The 26,250-nt window shown below is 35.2% G+C and overlaps 1 protein-coding gene across 1 annotated transcript in view; it reads left to right on the top strand.

The window, feature by feature from the left end:
- The window catches only part of LRRC4C (leucine rich repeat containing 4C), a 491,415-nt gene that overhangs the window by 125,026 nt on the left and 340,139 nt on the right, over positions 1-26,250 (top strand). The gene's annotated exons all lie outside the window — the stretch shown is intronic.

Genomic DNA, 26,250 nt, shown 5'->3' with positions numbered 1-26,250 from the left:
GCTTGTGTAATTCTCTCACATATCCCCATGTCTCATATGGAGTGAAACCATATGGTGGCTTCTAAAAATTTTACATTTTTTTTAAAATCTCTGCGTAAATGTGATTTGAGAGTTAGTACGCCTATTAGCAGTACAGAGATTTTCACCTTTTTCTCCCTAGTATACTGGAATCAACCTTGAATTCACATTGATTTGCAACAAATAATTAAAATTCATTTCCTAACAAATTGATTTGGGCTGAACAGCTCCTGAACTGCTACAAATTCAGTGAAAAAAGTGAAGACACAATGAGTTCAGCTATCAAGCTTTTGTCATTCATCAACAGGCTAATCTGAGACATCATTTTTTGCTCAGCAATAATTGTTCTCATTCATCCTTTGTTCTGCCTTTATTGTTTTTCTATTTCACTTCTTGTAAACCCTTCTCATCAAGAGAAATAGTTGGTATTTGAATGTTGAAAATGTGCCTTGGAGCAACCCATGAGCGATGCTATAGCACAGCATATACTGCGGTCCTTGCTTGGTAGAGTGTTCTCTGGAGGCATCTATCAGAGCTACTCTGTCTTAGCTTGCAGCAAGTGATTAACATGCTACCTGTGGAGCACAGACAATTGATTTGTTCTTTCTGCGAAGAAGCTTCAGTAAAGCTTTTCTCACGACATGTGTCTCCTTCGTTGAGGTGCAGAAGAACTGTAAGACTGTCATACTTCTCTGACATGAATGTAACTTTTTCCCTAATGAAAGATTAGTGCATATTCACAGTACATTTTTTTACCCTGATAAGAAAAATGATTTTCTACTATTACTTGTTCCATACACATCATTTAAAAAGCATACCACCACAAAATGCTGACTTCTATGTTTTTTGTGACTTGTATCATCTTTCCACCAAGAAAGGAAATGATAAACCTATAGTGTGTGTGCGTGCGTAGTGTGCTTATTGTGACTCCCATAAAGTAGTAGAATTATTTTACATATTTCTTTTTGTTAATTGTCAGAATATAGGCACCATACATGCACATATGCAGTACATTTACTCTCATGATTGCCTTTTGGCAGATATGTGTATGTTCTTGCTTTAGGAAGATTTTTGAGTTCATTTCATAAAGAGAGGGTTCATTCAGATCATTAAATCCTACACAGTTCTAGTTAATAAAACAAAATCTGCCCTCACAGTGTTAAATTCTCCCTGTGACTCAGACAACTTCACCTTCCCCCAGCTTGTTGAGTCACTCAGCAGATTGTGTTTTTAACATTAAATTTATTTGAATAGCCTTGATTGTATACAGTATAGATCGTACATGGGATATAGGTGGTGCATTCCTGTAGAACCCTTTATTTCAGGATGATGTCAGGATGTTGTATTTCTGGGAAATGTAAAGTTGCTTAATAATTAGATCATTATTTGTGTAAATAATAAAAAAACCTTTCTGGTGATCAGTTTTGAGGACTTCAGAGTGCCTGGCTATATGAGGAAACACTGTTCATAGGAGGAAGCTATATCTTTTCTGTACTCATTTTTGCCCTACATGATTTTTTTGTCTTTGTCTGATATCAAGGAAGCTTCTGTCTGTGCTTTCTTTCAGCTTTTTTTCCTCCTTATCTGGGTGTTATCATGTTATGCAAAGTCACGAATCCTGAGATACTCTAAAAAAATTATTTAATGTGCTGATCAATTAATTTGAGGTTTCTTTTTTATAGACCATTTAGGGGGTCTGTGTCATTGATTTCAAAGGTTCCCCTTTCAGTTATTTCATTCATTAATAATGTTAATTAATGATGTTCTGCCTCCAGTTGTAAGCAACGGGGAAAAAGGTAGGTCTTCTTTTTAATATTAAGTATTAAAATAATGAAAAAGATTGTACATTTTTTCTGACCCTTGTTTAATTCCCAACTGCTTCTTCAGCACAGTTTGAACTGATTTAACTTGTTACTATGGCCCACAGTAATGCTTATAGAAGTAGTATTTTAAGCTACAAAATATGATCTGAATTTTTTTTCACTCCAATCTTCCATGGATTTTGTCTTAGTGAGAAAGAAATTTTTAAAAATAGAGAGCTTTTCTGGCATATTTAATTCTTTTTCTAATGCTGCAGTTTCTTTTCATCTGGCCCCTATTTCCCTGTTTTACATGTGATATAGAGCACTAAACAAAGAAATCAGAAACATATGAAGGAAAATTAAAGTAAAATAGACAAAAATGTTATGTTTTTCCAATAAAACAGCCAGTGTAGTTTTGGGATAAATGTTTATCTTTTTATGCTACAAAGCATTGATTTAAAATGAACAGTATAATAGATTTGGGTATTTAATAACACTGTTATATTGTTTTCAAAACAGGACTGTGTTCCCAGAAATACTTTATTCTTTGAAAAGGTGTTTGAAGATTTGATGGAGTAAGCAATCTTTCAATCTCATAAGAGAGAGAAATAAAAATGGACATGTTGGGTTTATTACATTTCACTGAAAGATCTTCTGGTAAATACCATATGCAAACAAATCCCTGTCTATGTGCATTGATCTTTGAACAGCTTTGTATTGTTCTGCCTTTTCACCTGTTATGGGTATAGAAGCACAAACCTGTCAATCTGCAAGCATTTTTTGACTTTTGGACAGAATGTGCTCCAAAATCACTATCTGGCATCATAGAAGGCTTGGATCGAGCTGTTGCTTAAATATAGTTGCTTTGCCAAGTGAGACCTGATAAAGGGGTAGGCCTGTTCTGTGAATAATATTGAGATAATGGAAAGTGATACATAAATTTCTGGTTTCTTTTCTAAGTGAATTGGAATTGTTCAAAATTTAATGAATTATCTGAAAGTCCAAATGAGTAGAGATGTATTAAAGGATGACTTGAGACCAGTATTAGATTTACAATTTTTCTTTACTAGATGCTTTTCTTATCCCTTATGTGATCTGGACGTGCCTGTGTTTATCTTGTAGCATTTGCTTTCTATTGTTTTCCCTTGTGGAGTTATTCTTACCAAAGTAGCCAGAGAAAATACATTGCTGATAAAGTATCCCTTTTTTTTTCTTTAAATGATCAATGAACCTAAAATTTTTCCTTTCTCTTCCACTGAAAACATACCAAAAATGCCTCTTTTCAGACAATTAGACAATCGGTTCCTAGATTTTGGTGGAAATTCCCTTGCTAATTATACAGATGTCTGGAGAACAACACAGGTCCCTGTGCTTGGTCTTTAAGGCAGTGGCCCATGGCATTGCCATCTGTTGTACAGGTGCATGATATAAGCTAAGGCTATAGGGAGAACCAAAAAAAGCTCACAAGTTAGAGCAGCACTGATAGATTAATGTGTTGGACTTTCGTGAGACTGTAGATCTCTGCATTTTAATCCTGCCTTTTGCTTTGATGCCTACTGAGTGAGTTTAATACTTATTTTTCCATTTCTTCTACCCTATGTGGAAAAGGTGATTTTTTGTTTGTTTGTTTAATAGATGCAAGAAATGCTGTTCTGAAAAACAGAAGTATTCTCACATTGGGGTGTATGTATTTTGGTATATGATTTAAAAAAATATTTTCACTAAGCTATTCATGCATTCTGATTAACAGACTTCGTATGTCACTGTAAGAAAATGTTACTGTAAAGAGACTCATATCTTGGTAAGAAAACTGGCATATGCATCTGTGTTCCACTGCTCATGTCTATGACTAGTGCACGGTTAGCTTTTCTGTTGTTTTTCTGTAATGAGTAGCAATTGCATCAGTATTGAAATACATTAACAAAAATGAAGCTAAATTTTGAAATTAAAATCAGAAACTTTCAAAGAAAAGCAATTCAAGATTTCTTTTTAAAAAGTTACTGAAAGGAATAATCCTGACACAGTCTGACATTTGCTTCAAACTTCTATCATATATTTCTGGATCAGTCAAGACTGGTTTAAAATTTAAAACCATTTTCTGTGTTCATAAGGTTTAGAATCTGTGTTAACAAAAACCACATGAACTCAAAAGTGGTACGTTTATGGGCACTAATTAAGCCAAAGGTCTGCTGTACTTTGTAGTAAATCAAAATGAGCTATTTCAAATGCTAATTCTAGAACTTTTTTGGTTGAGGGAAAATAGTACAAATTTTAGGTGAAACATTTATAACTGAAATAAGGTTTTGAGGTTTGATGAGAGGATGTATTTTTATCCATATTCTTCCATCACAACATAAGTTTGCTATTGTTGTCAGAGCAGTTTCTTCCCTTTTGCCCCACTTTTTTGCAGCTAGAGGAACAGTAAGGAAGATTCACTGAAACTATCAATTTTTGAGTGCTTCTGCAATCTGTAAGGGAGAATTTTGTCTTGCTTTAATTTCTTCTGCTGAAATGGTTAGTTCTTTCTGTGTGTGTGTCTGGAACAAGAGAGTAGAGTGAGAAAAGAAAGTTTCCCATATGTGTTTAAACTCCTTATTCTTCCTTTCTTTGTTTTCTCATCTCTGCTCTACTGTTTCTTCAGAATCAGAAAAAATTTGTTTCCTAACAGGATTGTTCATTTATTTTAGCTGCAAGCAATTTCAAGTCAAATCCCAAAGTACTCACTAGTCTCTCTTTCATTTGCACACTGTCACTTTTTGCAGTGAAGTTCATTTCCTGAAGTATTTTTCTTTTTTGAGGTAATTTTTCTTCTTAAGAAAATCTTTCACTTACTTTAAATTACTCTGGAAACCAATAATATAATGTTCTTGCTTACAGTAATCATATTTCCTATGTGGGAATATATGGTGACTTATAAGGAAAGTTTTGCTCTTTAGTAGCTTACAGTTTTTAAAAGTTGTATTTTAGGTCTTGGCTCCTTTAGGAACTCTTCTAGATTCTGTATGGTCAATATTTGCCACTTAGAAGCAAATTCTAAGTGTTTGAATTCCACATACAGATTTAGATTTCAGTGAATTTTTTTTCTAGTTTTTAACTTTGAAAAGTTTCCTTTCACTTGTTGTTGTGGTAGTGATAGCAGAAGTTATTTTTGTTCACTATTTTTTTTCTGGATGCCTTATTTTACTGGACTTGCTGAATTTCAGAGTCTCTCAATGGAGTATATAAAGTGAATATTTGGATATTTATGTAATTCTTGGAGAGCATTGTTTGGGATGGCAGCTGGATATATCTAGCCTATGATGTCTTGTGTGTGTGTCTGTGGGATGCTTATGTTCATGTAGGTATTGCACAGATTGGATTAATTCTCTCTTAACCGAGAATGGGAGATTTAGGCTGAAATTTTCAAAGATGCCAGGTGAATCCAGAAAGACCTTGCAATAGTGGCTTCACTGAATGTCAGATTAATGTTTTTTTCATATCATGACCAAACTGAATCTAATTCTTATTAGCTATCCAACTAGGTCTTCAAACCACTATTCATATGCCATCTTGAAATACAATTTCACAAATGACATTTTTGTTCCAAGTTTTGTGCTGATGTTGAGTCTGAACACAAAATATTTGGGTTTAAGCATTTTCTCTTTTCTCCTTGAGACTTTTAATGCATGAATAATTGTCTTTCTTTGTAATGTTAATTTTTTTAATTGAGTTTTCATATGCTAATGAGAAATTATTTTGTCTTTCACTGCTTTTCCTTTATTTCTCAGGTAGCTTTTTTTCTGCTGACTTTATATGAATTAAATAAATTCTTTCACTTTGACTAGACCTTAACAGAAGATTGGAACAAAAGTGCCTGGTATCCCACTTTTCATATTTCTTCTTAACTAGATCATTATAATACAACAGGCAGAACCACCCACAAATCATTCTCCATCCAATCATTTCTCATTTAAACCACTACTAATTCCCTGATGAGACCTTCAGAAGTGAAATGGTAACTATAGCTAGTGCTTTCTTTTTGCTGTCTTTTGGCAGTTTATTGTCTCTCACATCTGGCTCAAGTTCAAGTACTGAGCATTAAATCATGTTTGCTTCCTCTCCTTTAGATTAATCTTTCTGCTTTTTCCCATTCTTTCCCTTAAGTTTGAAAAAGATCTTCTCTAACTCTTTCTCACTGATTCAAAGCTTTCTTTTCATCTATTTCATCTGAGTGTTCCTCTTCTGTCTGTTTTCCTTTGTGCAGAAAGTTGCTCCATCCATGAAATGAATTTTTGAGTCTTGCTTTGGAACAAGTTTTCAAATATTTGTGCATTGAAAATAGTGGAAAAAAAATCAGAAATTCTAGATATACTTTTTACCCCTCCAAAACAGATTCAGAGGGAGTTCTGATAAATTTAGGAAAAAGAATTTGGAATGTCAGGATTGTTTGAGAATTTTCTGAATTTGCATGTTACACACAATGAATTATGAGTTTATGGAAGCATTATTCTTAGAAATATTAATATTAATTTATTCTTATAAATATTAATATTAATTATTAATATTAACAATATCTTCTGAGAAGAGGTTCACAAAAACTGCTATGTAGAAGAAAGAGAAGTTTGATGTATTGTTTCACTGTTTTTGCTATCAGCCTCATTGATACTACCCAAATAAGGTTTTTCACCTTTTCTTTACCTTTACCTTTCTTGTGGACAGCTGAACAAAGGAAAGAAGGTCGTTCATGTGAGTGAGAGCAAAAACCCACATCATTTCTAACATGGACAGTGCTTTAGCTTTTGTTTGTCCTATTACACCATCTTTTTTTTTTCTGGAAAGGAGGAACCAAGATATTTCTCTGCTTTTCAACAAAGCAAAATGTTATAAATGTTTGCTAAATCTTACATCACTATTAGGATAGAAAACTCTTCTGAGAGCTTTAGAAGTCTCTCTTCTATGAAGTCTTTTGTTTCAGTTTCAAATAAAGTTTAATTACAAAGGAAAGCTTGACTTCTCCCATGAGTATTTTCTTGTAATAATCTATCTAATGTAGTTATCCTCTTACAAATAAGAAATGTGGAACACATGGATATTTATTGAAATGTGCACACTCCCACTGAGCTGTAAAATACTTGTTCAGGGATAAAAATTGATATATTCATGATGTCTGGCATCTGTTACAACTGGATATTTACAGTTTGTGTTCCCTTGATAGCCTTCAAGAGATAATGGAGAGGACTGCTTTTCCCTTTTTGTTTCTATGCATCTGTAGATGGATAGCACATTACAAATACATTATTGTTAATAGTCATTGTTTTGCTGTCTTCAAAATTCTTGCAGTCATTAAAAATGTAATGAATGGCAGTTTAGTAGTTACACTTTATATTTTTGCTTCAATATTCCTTGTACTTGGTAGTACTTACACTAGCTGGTATCTATTCCGTACTGAATAGTATCTGTGTTCCTCTGGAAAGGCAGAGCTTCAGTGGGTGTGCTGCCTACATAGCTGTGAACTTTGGGCTATAAGAAATAGTACTATTTTCAGAACCACTTGGAGAGATCAGTTATCCTCATGGTTAAATGTTGTATCAATTCACCACTAGAAGCAGTTCAGTCCTACTATACCACTAGTAGCTGTTCATGTTGTGCTCAGTAGCCTTTAGTCCCTATTTTTGGCCATGTTGCCATGCTCTACATAGTCTTCTCAGCCTTGGATCAATAATGCTAACAAAAGACTGAACCTGAAAGATTTAACAAACCAGTCACTATACTCTAGTGCATACCTAATCATCTTTGCTCTGGAAAACAAGGTACAGATAAAATGTTTGAATGGTAAATCTGTCAATCATCACTTGATACTTAGCTTCAGCCTTCAGAAGAATCCAATATGTGAAGACCGGGTAAATGGTAAGGAATATCATGGCATATTTCATTGAATTAAAGTGGAAAGCACAACTCTTGTCAGAAGGTGGATAAGATCTTTGAAGTTAGCAATGCACTTCTGTGATGTTGCGTAGTTTGCTTTTCTTGACTGACCTGGAAGATAGATGACAAGAGAAATTCAATTTTCAGGAGAGACTGGTTATGAATTTGAGATGGTCCTTCCTCTTTTTTTTTTTTTTTTTTCTAGTAGGAATTAACTTTCACTTTCTCCCTTTTCCTGGTCTTATTCTCTAGGGTGAGGTCATGCTGTTCCCCTGACAACATATAAATAGTTATAGTTATGAAAAAATGAAAGGACATTTCCATTTTTGGATCTGAGAGAGAAATTAATTTTTTTACTTTATTATTCTCTGAAGTCCTGTAAAATTACACCTTTATTAAAGTTTATGAGTGGAGTCCCTGTTGTTATGCCAAATGCCAGAGATGCTTCAAAAATGTATAACACTTGATCATTTTATTGACCTTGAAATGTGTGTTGAAAGGAGTCTGCTAAGCTATATTCCCAAAGTAATTTACATATTAAAAAGAACATGTTAGTTCTCCCATTAGTATGTACAAATGGCTACTTAAGGGCACAGGTGACCTCCTCCATCCCAATTCAGCACTATCTGAAGAACTGTGTATCTTTTGGTCTGCCTAGTAGGTGATATTTTTACTTGAGGATTTTCTGTGGACATTTGATTTATGGGTACTACACATACCCCGTGAAAAATCATTGTGGATCATTAAGTGGATAAGTGAATATGTGATTACGGTTTGCTTCAGGGACAAAATACTTTGCAAGATATTTTAATAGTTGAAGTTTCTTGTATTTTTCATTTGAGTGGTTAAGATAAACACTCTTTGACAATTATAATAAATCATGGAATTGATTAAGGTTGTACAAAAAGATTTGAAATCGTGATTGGAATGTCGGTGGAAGATTAGAAATTGTTCGTACATATTAGATGGAGAAATGAAATTTTGTTAAAATTCCCTGTTTCTGCAATGTTTTGAGTTTACATCACTTTTCTGGAACAAGCTCTCCTCACTTTAATAACTTTTCCACTATAAAAAAAAAATCTAGTAACTTATCCACTAATCTAGTAGTGTTGGTGAAACAACTTTGTCTGTTTCATGACATAGTCTACATAGTAATGGTTTTACACTGGTAAAGAGAACATGAGTGTGTCTCTTTAGCCCAGGAAATAAACAAACAAATAAAAAAAATAAATGACACCAGTCTGTAATTTTCTATCAGTGAAATTTCCAATTAAAAAAGTAATTTACTCCATTTAATTTTCCTTTCAGTGAAGAATTACCTTTTAAAAATCCCAACCTTTCCTCCACACATAATACAGTTACTCTCTGATCTAGGTGTATAAATGTGATATTAATTCCCAGAGAGTAGGATTTGCATTTAAAGGTAATATTCTGTATTGAGTCTTATAATAAAATGTCCAATTATAAGAAGGTAAATGCTTCTGAAAAAAGACCTTGCCTGCCGAGAACTAAACCTCCAATGTTTTCACATCTCCCTAGTGAATGTTTAAAAGCATGAAACAAATGAACAAATTGATTTAAGTTTAGATGTAGGAAACATTATGTATGTGGTAGGGGATTAAATCATTTGGTATGAAGGCATAAAGCATCCATTTTTAATATTGCTTACTGTGTAAAATATGGCTTTTAAAACACCTTTTGATTTCAGATCTAAATAACTACATTTAGCAGAATCACGGGATGGTTGAAGTTGAAAAAGGGAAATTCCATAGCTGAATGTACATTTTACATATATTCAGGACTGAAAGACAGCATGAGTTTAATGTGCACAGGGGACAGGTAGCGTGTGTTTATAAGACTGTGTATCTTTCATGATTGTAAAAAATTTGTATTGAATTAATGCATGTGGTTTAAAAACCTCTAAACATTCTTAGGCTTTTAAAGTTAGCTATACTGTAACTTTGTCTTCTTTTCCTCAGATAAAGTATTTACCAAATTTTTTTGCCTCATTGTTGAGGAACTATTTCAAAAGACAGTTTTTATAGTCACCAAGATGATGGTTTATTATATATTTAGTACTATATGAAATTCAAAAGTGAGGAAATCAAGTGCAGAAATGGGATGGTATTAGATGCAATACAGGGGTAGAGTTCGTAAAATGTTAAATGGGAGGACAAATGAGTAGGAAGAATATGAGAAAGAAATGAAAATGTTATGTGCAGTCACAGATGGAGGGCGTGGGGGAAGGAACAGAGCATAATGAAAGTTTGATAATGAGGACTGAGTAACAAAGGGACCAGGTTTTAAACGGGAGGTTAGGAAAGCCCCATATGAGGCAGAAATTCAGGGTAAAAGTGCAGATTTCTTTGTGAGGATTCTGTCCAGGAAGTATAAACACAGCTATCTGAAAGACTCCTTGCCTGCTAAGAAACAAGAAAAGAAAAAAAGTAATGCCACTTTAATTCCTAGGCAGACTGTGCTCTTCAAATGCCATGAGGTTCAAATCAAAATGAACAGTGGGAGGATCAGTCCCAGCACCTGGCTTCTTTAACACTTAACAGTTTAATACAGGTGAGATCTGTAATTTCAGAGAATTGAGTCCAGCTATCTTCAGAGTGTAAATTGCATGCTCTTTTCTAGACTGTAGCTCTCTCTATTAGCCTTTGATGCTGTCAGTTTAGTCCATGTCACATTTTCTGTGTTAATTTAGAAAGGCCCACTGAACTCTTAAATTATAACAGTGTATTTCAGAAAAATAAACCATTTCTACAATTATTTTTCAATAATTTTAACTTTAGCAAGGGCATTCCTTGGGAATTCATTATCATAGTGAATTCTTTCTGTAAAAGGAAGAAAATCAATTATCTCTGTTAAGATAACAGTCTTAAGCTTGGATGAAGTCTTAATACTTTGAAGATGAACTTTGACTTGCGTATGAAAAAAACAGAGGTCTTTAAATCCGTGTACAAAAGGAGGTATTCCTCAGCTGACATAGTAATTAAGCTAGTGGTAGTAGTGCTAGTAGTGTAGTGTTTATTTATGTAGTTTCTAAGCAAAAATATAGCACTTGTGGGAAATTAGACCTTATTTGAAGCTCATCGAGATCAGTGAGAGAAATCTCCTTCAGCTGACAAATGAGTAAGTTCATATTTTTGCAGATTTGACACAATACTTTAATACCATAGCATGTCTCTGCTTATAGATCTTAGAGCAGTTTACAAACTTTAACTAAACAAATTCAAACATAATTTTGGCAAAAGTTTTCAGGAATAAACTGACTCAGTAGAATACCTAACCAGAAAGAAATGTAGGGACAGCAAACATTGGGTTGTGTTTTTGAATAAGAGTTAAGCTGCGTTTGTAATTAGTGTTATTTGCTCATTTCTACTGGCAGAGTGTTCTACTGTACTTTGAATTTTCCTGGTATATTTTTATTAGAATAGTAGTAGTTCACCAGAATCTCAGAAATTGCTTGTTTCCCCATTGTCAAATTCAGTAGAATTCCGATCTCGTGCATCCTCTCATTTCCACAACATTTTGCGCATTTTTACAATCAAGCAATTTCTGAAATTCTTTTTAAAGTATATTCCTATGAATATTTGCCTAAGAGTTTATTCATCAGGATTAAAATATCAGAGTGGCTGGAACTGACTCGAAATCTCTTAAACTGAATTTGTCAACTATGAGATTGCGGAAGTTCTGATTGAGCAGGACACAACTTATTTCTGCTCTGGGTTGTGCCTAATCTAAATAAATAGCAGATCAATATCACTGAGCTTGAGAACACAACATTAAAATAATACTGGTTGATTTGATGGGAATACTAGTTTGAACGCAGTGGCAGCAGACTGACTATTAACAGAAATTAGTGATTCAGGAAGCCCTGAAATGAACACAATCAAAGAAAGGGAGATGGTAACATAATGTGCATTATCTCTTTCCAGAAGCTTATTGCTATGCTATACCCACACTACCCACTGCTTTTCTTAGACAAGAGGAGCTTATGTGTGTGTTACTTTGATAAACTATGGAAAACTGTCCAGATGATTTTTAATGTTCTAAGTCTGAAAGTCTTGAACCACGTACACCAAGTTCTCAGTTATTAGTAATTTACTGACGTGTATCAGTATCCATATTGTTTTTTATCAGATAGTTGGGTTGTAGTGGTTTTGTTTTTGATAAAGGTTGAACTTGTAAGCTTAACCTTTAATTCTTATAAGACAAATGAACTAAGCCCCAGATAGCTACTTTTTTTTGCATGTTTTTTTCCTAATGAAAACTTTAAAACTTCCTTTGGCTTTACTACGTATGGAAAGGAAAACCAGATAGCTCAGGAACACAGGCAAAAGATTAAGTAGGGAGTGTTGCAGCAGTGTTGCATTTTGCATTCTGTGATACATTCCTAATATAGTTAGCTCTTACCTTGAAAATTTTAGCATTAATTCATGCAGCAGTAATTCATCACACCTTTCACACACCATATACTATGCAATATTCAAGGCATTACACTTCTCAACACACTTACTTGTTTTGAAAGGATCTAAATTCCAGAGCAAACAGACCCTAAATGTTTCCATCTTCAGAACAATATTTCTAACTGTTTCTTCTTTTTCCAGAAGTTTTGGACGTATTTTCTCCTGAGGGGTTAGTGCTCTTTATTATTCTGATATTAGAGGGATGAAAATGCAAAGCTAACTCTGGTGCAGAACAATGATCCCATCTTTGGTTTTATCAAAACAATAACTTGATTACAGTCAGCCATAATCAATTACATGTAATTTCCAGTATGTGCCCTTTAAACAATATAATGTCTAGAATCAAGCCGGATATGATAAATTAAATGAGAGCTATTCTCTGTGGTTTGCTAGTAAGGATTATTTCAGAAAAGAGAATAGCAAAGAATGTTCTTACTGGCAGAGCCCTATATAAAAACAAAAAGTATAACTTTGCTAGTATTATGTTTTCCTAACAGTAAGCTATTCAAACAAAGTGGATTTTTAAAATGACATCAAGCTAAGAAATTTATGAAAAGCACTATCAAATAGAGAATTGGAAACTCACACCATGGTTGAGCATTAGGAAGACATATAACCTTATTTTTGAAGACTTGACTGGAATTTGATACAAATCTTACGCTAGATTTCATGATGGTGCACTGTAGAGAGGTGAATATCATCACCTTCCTCAGTGATGGGGTAGTTTCCAGCTGCATGAGGTTTTCAAACATATGGAGAGGGTAGGCAGTTGAAATTAAATTTATAGCACACCTGAGGAAGGCTAAAGAGGAATTATTTCTCAATTCTTTCTTCCATAAACACAAGTGTTTCTGATGGGGAAGTGCACGAGAGTGCAGTACCTACAGAAGGCACCTTATTAGCTCAAACCCATGAACAGGTCAGACAAGACGTGTTGTATCACAGAAACCAGGCAAGTTTTTCTTGAAATTATATATTGTCTCCATCCTGAGGCTGGAAGAGTTTTCTGCAATTGCATAACAGGAAGGTGAAAGGTCCTTATGGGAGAATCATGGCACGTGCACCTCTGGACCAGAAAAGCAATGGTCAATCTGGATCAATATTATGTCTCTGAAAGGATTCATGGGAGCCCTGAGGATGGGGAGAGCTACAGGAAGAGCATGCCCAAACCTGGTCCCTTCTCCTGTACTTCCCTCTCATTTAGAATTTGGGGTGTTAGAGTGTACATTTCTCCCATTCCTAGGCATATCAGTGCCTACTAATTGTTGGTCTTTCCTAAATTTATGATCATATCACAGCTATGGCATCAATATACTTTCTGAGTTGGCAAATATAGTCTTTTCTTAGAGGTGAACAATACTTAAAATAGATGTGGTATATTTAATAATTCAGTTCTGTGGTGCTAAATATGACTTTCACTTAAAGAATCAGTTATAAAAATATTTTTGTAGAAATACATTCAGCATTCCCATCTACTCCAATATTGTTTTTCATTAGGAGAAATAAGATCTTTAATATAATCAGAGTTTTCAGTTGTGTCTCATGTATTATAAATGTTTGACACTGTAAGGGCAAATTCCCTCCCTAAAAACAAGTGAGTCTTTTTTTTCCCTCCTATATTCAGGTACTTTTTTTATCCTTCATATGTCCTGGTTTCAGATTTCACTCTATTCTAGTCTTTGTGTTGGAATTTATTTCACACAGTTTTCTCACCATAATTGAAAATGGCTTCACTTTGAGACCTGAGGAGTAGTATGTCATCACCTTTAGGTAATGGATATAAGATTGTAATTTTTTATTTCCCTTACTTTAATGCCTTCTTAAAGACTGATATGATCTATTTTTGAAGCAGCAGCTTATTGCACTGACCCATTACCAGGTGTTCCTGGATCAAGATGCTGCTAGAGAGGCACGTCAGGGAAATATGCAAGCTGTAGCTTCTCTCACTGAATAATAATAATAATTTTGTATTTGTATCTTGGTAAGTAATAATAGAAAAAAAAAAGAGAGAGATTATCTTTTGCAGTGTTGATTCTTAAGTGATTTTCGGAAGCCTCTTCTACCTCTGGCAATGTATATTAAAACCATTATCCTACCGTACAGTGTAATAATGACAGAACACATGCTGTGTAATGTAAACTTATAATCCAGTTCTAGGCAAATATTATTAGACTGTCATCTCTCCAAGTATCAGTAGTGGAATTAAAAAAAAATAAAACAAAAGAACCACAGAAACAAAACACTCATACCCCCTCCAAAAAACCCTAAAAACTAACAACACAAAAAAACCCCAAATACCCTTCTCTCCCTCCCACTCCATCCATTCCAATAGCAATGTCTGCCAAGTGATTTTGCATTGATCAAGGTTTTCCTCCTTTAACAGATTCCTTTCTATTTAGTTTTGTTTTGCTTGCCTCACGAATGAAGGCCAATTCAATCCAGACCATATGTAATCTAGTGAATGATGTGACATCACTATATTTTTCCTTTGAGGAGGGAATTTGTTTTCTTTCAAAACAGTCCATCTTAAGGAATATATGAGAGTCTCTGGAATAGAGATATTAGGAATGAAACATATGCCATAATCATTCTGTGCGTCTGTGTCTGATTTCATAAAAAGGAGTGAACGTGCCTTTCATTTGGTCTGTTTTAAACTAGGACTACATTCAAAGACTTTGTGCCTAAATATTTCTCAGCCTCTAGCAGTTTTTTCTTCTATGGATGTTTGTGAGTTAGGGAAGCATTCTCATGGCAGCCATGCAGATAATTAAGTTCTCTGTAAAAAACTATTCCAGGCAGTGGGGAAGTATACGCAGCATTTTTTCAGCACTGACCTGAACCTCAAAGTTTTTACAGCTTTCACTGACACAACCTTGTGGTGACAGAGGAGGGCACCCTAAGGGGGTGCTTCTTGCAAGACCTTACTATTACAATGAATTTCTTTTTCCTTGGCGGTTCAGATTCCCTTCATTTAAAAACTCAATTATGAAGCTACATTGACAGAAAACTGTCTGTTTCTTGGTGGTTCTGTGTAATATTGTGCTTTGTGGTAAGAAAACAAAGAAACAATGTACATTTCTGAGCTGATCTCTATTCTGTGATTATCACGACACTGAGCTTTCTCTCAGCTTTGCCCTGCAGACAAAAGAAATCTGGGGCATCAGAAAGGGGCATTATGCCTGCTTTAATGCATGTTCAGGTGACAGTCTATACCTAGGGTGCTGCTTGCTATAATTACCCCTTGAGATCCTCATTAGCAGTCTTTATGATGAAACAGTAGATGGAAACAAGCATTTCAGTTTCTTCTTGCTACAAGACAGTGATGTGACCCTTTGGTTACAGCAGCATCACACTTTTATTACTTTATTTTACACACAACTTTATGGGTTTTTTTTCATCTTTCCTGAAATATCACCTAGCTCATTAAGGAGCAAAGACAAAAACTCCCTTTCTTCAAATTTCTCTTTATGCAGCTTGTTTTTGATAATAATTTGCTATAAAATTTGCATCTGGTACTTTCTTTAGTCATAAACAGAGAAATAAAAGAAACAATTAATTAACATGAAATAATGAATAAAACATCACTCATAATGATGAGTTTTCTCTTATACACCAGTTTGGTTCCTCCCCACACCCCCAGGGAAGGACTTGTGGATCTTGCCATCTTGAGTGTTTGGTAGGTACCTTGCACTACAGAAATAAATAAATCCAGCAGCTTGGTTTAATGTGTACCCATCAGCTGAGACACAAGGAAATGTGTTGGATATGTAAATAGTTGAATAGTGATTTTATACTGTTCCTTAAATTGCCATTATGTGTACCTCAACATTTTGAAGAAAATTTTCTGATGCAATATATTTATGAATAATAATGTGAAAAATCTGAAGGTTAATTAATCATTCACAGGAAATCCTCCATCTTTCATGTGAATGGTGTGTACCTTAGATGTTTCCGTTGAATTATATGAGCAGAGTTCTCATGCTGAGTGCTTTTCCTAGTCTCATAAAACTGAATTCTCAGACCCACAAGGATCATTGGCTGAAAATCATATCCAAATATCTTAAGAATGCGTACACCTGAAGGATTTGATTTTTCAAATCAATTTTTGATTTTGATCTTCCTGTGACTAACTGCTAGAAGAGAAAGTTTGGATTTCGACTCTTCCTTGCCACAGTCTTGTTTACAGGTACCTTTTGCCTGCATGTTTCTGCCATGAGCAGGGTTACATGCAGCTTCCCTACATAAAAGTGATGTGCTGCAAGTGCACTGCTCAAGGCTGAGCTCTTTATTGGATTATGTGGCCAACTGAGCAACCTGATGGACCAACAGTTGTTGGTACTTTACAAAGAATGCTTTATCAGGAATTGAATCTTAGAAATCAAAGATGAACATACTGGGAATGAAACAAGCAAATTAGTGCTGCCAAGAGAATATTTGGTAGTCTGTGGGATTTGTCAATAACTTTCAATATCTTGCCCAGTAGCAGGGAGGAATCAGACAATTTAAAATTAGGGAATCCTCTGGCACAGAAACAGGAAGAAGTTCCAATATTCTGTTCTGAAACAGCCAAATATCAACAGTGTTAGAGTGAAGGAAAAATGTTTATTATAAGTTGTTTATTGCCAAATGATTATTTAATGTTCTAAATATCCTGAAGAAATAGGCCAGGACTTAAATCTCTGTGATAAAATATTTACAGTTGTCAGACCAGCTGAGGTGTATGGGGGAGTAGATGGAGTGTTGTATGCGACCTAGATATATCTGAAATCTTGCTAGATGGCAGAATATGATCTGAGAGGGATGATCCCTGAAGATTTCTGTCACATGTCAAAACCAGGGTGGTTGTGAAATTTTTCTCTTGCTGAGATGATCGCACCTGAAAAACCTGTTCTCAAGCTATTCACAAATTATTTCCTACATCTAAAGTACTTTGAATGGACTTGCTTCTGGTGTATATCACCTAATATTCTATAAACTGCAATAGTACAATCTTCTCTAGTTTATCAGTTAGAGAGTTGAATTTTCTGTGTGCTGTGCAAGTGAAAAGAGCACAAGGAAGTGGGAGGGCCTGTGAGACATAATATAATTGAGGTTTACAAAAAATTACTGATTTTTCTCTCTTCTTGGGAGATGTGGCTCTTTGGATTTTCAAAATCCAAAAAAGGTTCTCTTTGGGCAAGATGATTACACAGTGGCTAATTTTGAATGGGATGTTAAATGGTAAAGGGCTTGTGACCTGCCAGTTTTAGCTAAGATAACTGGTTTATAATTTTAAATACCCCTACATTATAATGTAAAATTATATTTTAAAATAGCCCTACAGCTCCTCTCCTCCTTTTTCAGCAAGTCACTCATATCCTGCTGGGGGTGAGGTTTCCACTACATGATTTTCTATGTCCTAATATGTTGCAATCTTGTAAACTGATCACTTTGCACATCTGAAGAAATGGATGGCTTTGCAGGGGGATAATAGGGATATGCAACTGGATGGTGGGGGAAGGAGGAACTTACCACAGTGACCAGTAGAGTTGATGGAGTAGAAAATTTTGGTTAAAAGAAACTGTATTAGTGGAGGGGTTTTTTCTGCTTCTTGTCTTCAATGATGCTGAGAAGGTTATAATTCCACTGGGAATGAAGCACATACACCCTTCATTGCTCCAAAAGTAACTGCTAACTGTGTGTAAAACTGTAAATGAAGATTTTCTAATATTGCAAACATTATTTTCAGAAGACAGGACTATAATCAGCTCTCATGAGGAGTTTTTCAATCAATATTTATTTTACTGCAAATATTAATGTGAACATCTTTTTAATGCAAGAATCTTATTTTAATTATTTCATACTTTTGAAAAGGTATGATCTTATGTTATGTAGTTTAAATAAATTTACACTAGAAAAAAACCTGAGAAATGGGAGAAAAGATATAAAAATAAAATGCTGAAGTTGTACGATTTTCCAACTGGCTTTTTGGACCATTAGTAATGGATAATATTGTGTTTTATTTCATTAGTAATAGATAATATTGTGTTTTATTTTTTTTTCCCCACAAAATAAGTTGGACTTCTTTTGTCTTTAAGAGTTTCAGCATGTAGAAGAAGTTTACTTTATCCTTTCCTTATGGATGGGAGTGACCTAGTTCAACTTATTGAGTCCCTACAAGACCAAATATGGTTCCTAAGGGGAAGTAAAGAACCAATTTTTTCTTTAATTATTTTGAGGTGAAATGGAAGATACAGTAAGAGATTCCACATTTTTTCAAGGGAGAACTGGGTTGATTTGATGAAATTTGGTAGTCAGTGCTTTCTAAAATTTAGTTCCTTAGAGATTCTGAATACCAACTCCAGTAGTGTCCCAAGTCACATAAGTGTTGCAAATTGACTTAACCTGGAATCTGACGTAAGTGTGCGCTTTCCAACAACTTCACCCAGCAGTAGTTCACCAATATGGTTGAAAAATTATAACTATTCTTAGGCTATTTTACATTAACCAGGGATGCTTACGTAGGTATCTATTTTAGTGCTAAGTGTTTAGGAATGTTTCTTCATTATTAACTTTTCAGTCACTTGTTGTGCTTGAGTTCTTCCATCATAAGAGTAGTTTAAACTTACACTGACCTTTGCCTTTGCAATTTAGTTAAAACACAAAAAGAAGTTTTAACTTTAACCAGCAAGAGTTTATAATGTATTTATTTTTTTCTTGAATAAGGATATCAGATATATATAATAATATTGGTTTGTTTCATGGTTTTCATTTCTGTATATCTAAGTAGGTGACATTAAAAAATATACCGGAAATACATCTACAGTGTAACCATAGATGATATTCTGTATCCTGATCTTTTCAGTTGCTGTTGAACTCTAACATACCAAATGTCAGTAATATATACTCTTGGATTTTGATCAGTTTTCATCTTTTATGTTTGGAATCAATTAATGGACAGAGTTTAAATTAATTAAATTGAATTGGTGTTCTAGACATTAAGCCAACTTATAAGTTCCAACTGATAGTCAACAAAGTAAAATGAAAATGTTAGCCTCTTGGTTTGTAAAAACTCTGCTGGTATTTGTGGTTCTGACCATTTTACTAAAGATGCAGATATTACAATGTCAGCTGTTGACTTTTGAATAACCCAGAGGAAAAAAACCCGAAGTACTTATTATGCAAAAACTGTCAGGAAAAACAAAGAGGCATCTGAATTCTGCTCAGTTATTTCAGATAAAATTTCAGGCTCCAGTGAAAAGTAAATCTCCAGACTATTTGTTTCAACTTTTTACCTCCACATACTACTGAGTGATAATGTTTTCAGAGCTGATGCAAAACTGATCCATATGACAGAACTTTACATGTCTGTCACATCTCCCTAGTCTTCTGGGATGGGGAGCATTTGAGCCAAAAGAGCATCAGGGATCAGATGAAGGCTCAAGGGGCAATGGGATTGTTGGGGATAATGTGAATAATGGGATTATGTGTCTCAGTACTTAGAAATTCATGCTAGGATACCCAAAGTATACTGTGTATCCTGGGCCAAGAACAGCATGTGGATTTCAACCACATGTTGGAGACCAAAGGTCGGAACTCATCCTGAAAGCCTGCCCCCAAAAAGGGCACATAACCAGATCTCTGAAAGCAGCATTGTTTGTCTTAAAGCATTTTTGGCATTTTTCTTTCTACTTCACTGGAGGAAGATGGGTATAATATCCCTTACTCTCCCTCTGGTCTTACAGGAAAAGCTAAAGATAAACAAGAGAAATGGCTCAATTGTCTGTAATGAAAAAAACACGCTCAGTGGACACTTTCATTTTACAGCTATTACCCTTAGGGCCTTCCTTGTTCTCTCAACTAGCTTTTGCTGATGATTAAAGTCTTGACTGATCATTATTCTCTGAGGTACTTTGGTAGGATTTATGGCTTTGAAGTGGTTGTCACATGTGCCACTGAAGTACTTCACTCTTTTTTTCCCCATCCTGACACCTACTACAACTAAAAAGGTTTGGCTGGACTGGAGCTTTAATAAAACTGAAATCATAGCAGCATTGCTAGTTATAAAGGGTTTGAGATCAATTTAGTACAAAGAAAAACTGTTAGAAACAAAATCACAGTGTTTCAGATGAGTATTCGTGAGTAAAATTTAATATTGCTCTTTGTGAAAGTATTTTCTGTTTTTTGTGTTACTGTTCAGTTGATTAAATCTTGGTCAAATATGTAAAAGAAGCTATGTTTGTGTTTTGTGTGGACAGCATAAGAAGGGAAAGATTTTTTTATTGGTTTGCTTTAAGGAAAACAGTAAACCTGAGAATTAAACTGTTCATTTGTAGAGTTGTTATGTACAGAAAACAATATTACAGGTACTACACCAGTTTAGTGGAAGATACACCATTTGGGAACCTGCGCATATGGTTAAACCAGAACAACTCAGATGTGAAGCCAATAAACTGAATCACAGAGTTTATAGAGCTGAGGCAAATCCTTAGTGGAAGAACTACGCAGATCCTCATCAAAATGATTGCTTCAGAAATGTCGAACAATGAAGTATAAGGCCATCATTGAGTCAATACCCACTGTATGAACTGTGATTGGTAAAATGCTAAAAGTACTGTGAAAATTCAGATCTCTTTAAGTAAGAAAAACTCAGGCAGTATGAAATAACTGATCTGGAAAAGCAACTATTGTTTAGAAGAAAAATTTTACTGTACTCTAATTTCAAGTTTTTCATGTGGAAAACAGTTGAAATACAGGCTTTATCTCCTCAGCAAGTGGAAGAGAAAAAATATGTAGGCTGTAGGACAAATAAGAGTCTGTTGAGGTCAGGGCAGAAACTGGCATTTTCAAACTCATTGACAGAGTACTGTGTATATATCTGTGTGGTAGTTTAGCTAGATCTGAGCTCCAGAAGTGCCTGATGTTACCATTTGAGGAAGGACTATGCTCGTGATCTTACTTTACTCTTGTGATAGTCACTCAAGAAAGCAAATACCAGTGTTATTTCTCAGTGTAGTTGTGTGATGTTTCTCTAGTGGTTGCTCAGTAGTTTCTCATCTGAGTTGTCAGAACTGTTTTTTCATGGGCTCTGTTGTATGGTGTTGCATGATCTAAGTTAAACCAAAAACTTCTTTCAGAGGCAGTAGGGCTGATTCTCCTTACAGAATATAGTTCTACCACTATAGGTGTGTATTATTAGCTCAAGTAGTAGAGGTGAGGTGATCTCTGTTGGCTTACAGTGATCTCTGTTGGGACACCAGTGAGCAGTGTTACCGGTTTACTTTCACTGTATGCATGGGAAACAGGGTAGCTTTCTTAAAAGTAAGAAGTAATACTTAATATCACAAATCCTTAAAAATGAAAGTAAAGAATATTTTAAGGATTTAGTCATCAAATGTGCAAAACATGAATCTCATGGCTACAGCTGCTTATGATCTTGGGGAGGTGAAACAGTAGACAGGATAAGATTTCCCTACACGATATCTATTTATCACACATTTTTTTGCAAGCCACCAGAGTACATTTTGTATCAGTCACAGGCCCTTAAATTAGTTTCCAAGATTATCTAGTCATCTGATTCTCCACTGAGACTACAACTGTGAACTGGAAAGAAAAATCATGTCCAGATCTGATACTAGGAAACCTTTTAAAAAAAACTCTTGTTTTTCTGACTGCTTAGGAATGACAACTTTAGTTCTGACAGTTTCAGGGAAAGGACAGGAGAGAGAATTATCTGTTTCCTTGTCAAGTGTCTTACTCTAAATGTACTTGATGCAACCATTAAAAGCTGTAATGTCCATATAGCTTCTTTTGTTGTCAAAGTTTCCAACTCAAATGCAAAGGTGAACTGTTAAAAACTCCAACAGATCTAGGCTTTAGCTTTCTCCTGTAGTACATCCCCCCTCTCCTTTCTTCTTATCTTCTTAACTGTATCAAATTGTGTCTTTTTTTCTTTTCCCTCAGCATGCTCTCTGCCATTGACTGTCCCTCAAATGAGGCAAGGCTCCAAGACAGAATCCCACAACTAACCTGCAGGCCAGCATATCTACTGCAGGGATAGAAGTACCATGGGGTGTCCAGCTAAGAGGCAACCAGCCACTTGGACTAGGTGGATGCCATCTGGCTTCCCTGTCAGCACCTACCTATTTGCTGGCCAAAATACATGATCTATCTGACTGCTTAGCTGTGCACCCAGAAGGTACCTACTGCTTTTTTAGCTCTCATGGGAAGCTAAATGTCTCAAGAAGTATATCTGATTTGGATTGTATTTTTTCGAAGTGGATTTGAGGAGGGTCATTCATTAGATGAAAAAGAAATATATTTCTGTATTGCTATTTTACTATTAATTTAATAACTCTGAACAGATTTAATAGGATACAAAGTGAAGACAGATGACAGTGAGACACTGAGAGAGAACATGAAGCCAGCACTTTAAATCTTGTCTACCTCTGTTAACATTAAAAGATGGAGTTTGTTAATATGGTTCTGAATTACAACAGAAAAAGAACTGATGTAAGCCCTGTGCCATAAACTGTGTTCTGCTGTTAAGACATCCCCTTGTCCTCTTGTTGTCTTGTTGCTGCTCACAACTAACTTTCCTTTACAGAGAATGTGTCTCCTAACAGTTTCCTTCTGTGGAGGAAAAGGAAATAGATCTTTTGCCAGTAGACTGAAGCTTTTCCCTTTTTTTTTTCTTTTTTTTTTGAGGGTCTTGTTTATATTAGAAAGGTTGTTTGTTATGTGCTAGGTTGAGTTTTAATAAATTTATGGTCCCCTGCCATGACCTCTTTTTAACCCATGAAAAACTTTCCAGGCTCCTTCAGCATCTTGATGTTAATTTTTGTTGTGTCTTTTGGAGAAAATTGTAAACAATTGTAAAGAAAAAAATTGTAAACAAATTTACTGATCTTTTATCAATGGAATATATTTCCTCATGTCAGAAATCGAAAAATTTCATGTTTCCTCATATCCAAAATTTGAAATAACTACAAACCTAGGAAATTAAGTCAGAGAATACAGGAGAGAAATTACTGTCATCATAGCAGACATCTGCTAAATCACCTTAGTAATTGCTTGCAGTTGGACTTACTCAGTTCTCAGTGACCATTACAACATTCCCATTAATTAATTGTTTCTGTTTATTCTCTTAAACTTTTGTTTGACAACTGGATGTTTTAGTTTCATGACAGCTAATAATAAGAACTAGAAAAGAGAGGATGGGCATTGTGCTCAGAAAGTCTTGCAGAACAGCAGTGGTGAATCTGTCATGGGGAATACAGACTCTGCTTCTGAGATGCTTAAGAGACTCTAACGGTAGTGAAGGAAAAGGAAACCAAAGGGACCCCTATAAGGGACTTGGAATGAGTTAATGGGAAGACAAAGATGAAGACTGAAATGATACAATAGCAAACAGTATGAAGATTGTGTGGTGGGAAATGAAAAATGGAAGTGAGAAGTGCAGCAGAGGGCAAACTGAAAAACTGATACTTCTGTTTGCATTTTGATGATAGAGGTTATTCCTATTTGGGGAAAAAGGACATAAATGGGATCAGCAGTGCTGTGACGGCTAGGAGTAAAAATAAATAGGATATGGAGGGAGTGAAGAACAGGATGTCTTCAGAGAAATACAGGGCTTGTAGAAGTTGGGGACTCTATCCATCATGACCAAAAGGCCAGGAAGTTTTGATAGCTAGTAAGTATACAGGTGGTATAAACATACGCACAGAATACAAACAAAGGAAATTGATGATTGACTGGATAGAGTCAGGGCCTTTTCATTTCTTTCATATGGGCCCACATTGCTTATCCTGTACCACTTGGGAAGGGAGGTTCTGGGGCTTCTGACATGGAAAAGGCCAGGACAGAGAGCTGAAGTGCTGGGATAGCAGAGATCGTGGCATGCGATCACTGTGTGTTAAATGAACTTGACTTTCACAAATACTGAATGTTTCATTTCTCTGAAAATGTTTGTCAAGTATATAATTTTTGAGCATCTCTCAAACAAAAATTGATTTATTCTAAATGATACAGAGTTGGTATGTTTCATCACTACTTTGATGCAAAGATGGCATTTGTTTTACTCTTGTTGTGTTCGCTGTCCTATTTATTCTACCAAAAAGTCTTTAGTGATGTCCAGGCTTTTAAAAATTCAAGGAGACATCTGGAAAGACTGGTTAGAACAGTCATTTCTACTTTGAAAGTCTCAGCAGGATGATTAGCCAAGGGGTGAGATTAAATCCATTTGTGTTTGTGAATTTGAATTTCTAGTGAAGCACAGTTGTAAATTGCATAGGCCTGTGGTCATATCAATGTTTTGATTTGTATATTATGGCTACCATAAAAGTTTCATATGGCTAGTGGTAGAGTAATATTTTGTGCCTTTTGTCAACATTTGCCATCCAAAAGACTAAGGAGACACAATCCAAGTGCAGAAGTATTTTAATCTTAACGCTTTGCGTGTTTTACATATTCCAAAGTGGAAAAATAGTTCAGTTCCCACGGTAGAAGCTTTGGGTTTGAAAGTCCACTTTAAAAGAGTAAATTTGGAAGGCTTTCTGAATGGCATTTTTATTTATACATTACCTGATGCCAATGATGTGTGTGGTACTGACTGTTACCAAGCTCTGTTAAGACCAGAAACTTGGATAGCACATTTCTATTGACGTTCTAGTGACCTTTTTTTTAAACATCTTTGAGTCTGTCTGACAAGGCTGAACATTCAAAATTCCAGCCATACATAATGAGTGTTGCTTTTGCAACCCTTTTCAAAGCTGAGCTCTTAACTGCATATACAGGTTGCATTTATCATATCATCTTATATTCAGAGTCAATTTTTTAACTTTCTTATTTTTTTTAAGTCTACAATATCTCATTTGGAGGTGGTGTCACTCCCTTTTTGTAGTATGCAAATAACATTGAAATCTTTCCTGTGAATCTGTGCGTGGAATAAGGGAGTATTTCATCTAAACGTGAAAGAGAGAACATATATGCAGTAAATGCAGGCTGGAGTGTGACAGATGAGAAGCTGTGATACTGTGGGGAGGTTTAAATTATTATTAGCAAAAACGTGCTAATCTTCATGAGAAGAAAATTATTACAGGCAGAGATTCTGGAGACTACCAGGATGGCAGTTTGATCTGAACTGCCTCTAAAATCCCGTGGGAAATGAGATAGCCAGCAAGGACTTCAAGTTGGCTTATTCTCCAGCATTCCTAATCTGCTTACTTTATGATGGGGTTTGATGCAATAATGTACTTTTCCTCTGCATTGCAAGCTGCTCAATTTGAGTCCTTAAATTTATATTTTGGCATGAGAAAATAGAAGAATGCTGTCTCAGCTGTCCCATCACAGTGACTTTGCCTCTCTGTGACAAAAAATAGAGGTAATAGAGGTCTGCTGAGAAGGTTTGACAGTAAGATAGTGGCAAGGGTCATATTACTCATAGAAAGAGTAGCATGGTAAAAAAAATAAAAAAAGGAAAAAATAATATAGAGAATAAACTTTTCCCCATCCTTTAAGAATATCTTTAGCAAACCCAAATTTGTTGACTCTTTCAAGAAAACCTGGAGCACTAGAAGAGTGGAGTTCATTGCCCTTTGACAGGTCATTAACCCATCCTGACAGTGAAAGGCAGACAGAGGTAGAGGCATTAGGATGAGAACAGATTTTTAAGAGTTGAAGTGCAGAGTCCTGTTTTGAAGAAAAATGAAGGAGGGGTGTGCTGTCCTTTTCTCCACAGATTTTGTGACAGGAATTTCACAGATAGCAGTAGTTATTCCTTCAAATATATGTGTCCTGTAGGAGTAAACAATGATAAGTATGGTTGAATAATGGAGAAATGACCAGGAATACTTGTAACTGAGAAGTAGGTGAAAATTGGGTATCTTTCTCACAACTCTACATCTGGTAGGTTTATGTCAAAACAAAAAGAAACAGAGGCTTGTTGTTATCTTCTGTCAATCTATTTATTGCTTTTACTAAGTTCAAAAGTAGTGGCCCACATAAGTCTAAAGACATTTGAATTCTGATTTAAATCTGTTCCCTTTCTTTGCAGAACCAATTCAAAGGGCTAT

The sequence above is a fragment of the Manacus vitellinus genome, unplaced genomic scaffold, assembly GCF_001715985.3.
Source record: "Manacus vitellinus isolate BGI_N305 unplaced genomic scaffold, ASM171598v3 scaffold_6_pilon, whole genome shotgun sequence".
NCBI classification, from domain to species: Eukaryota; Metazoa; Chordata; class Aves; order Passeriformes; family Pipridae; genus Manacus; species Manacus vitellinus.
This window is presented reverse-complemented; position numbering and strand designations above follow the sequence as displayed.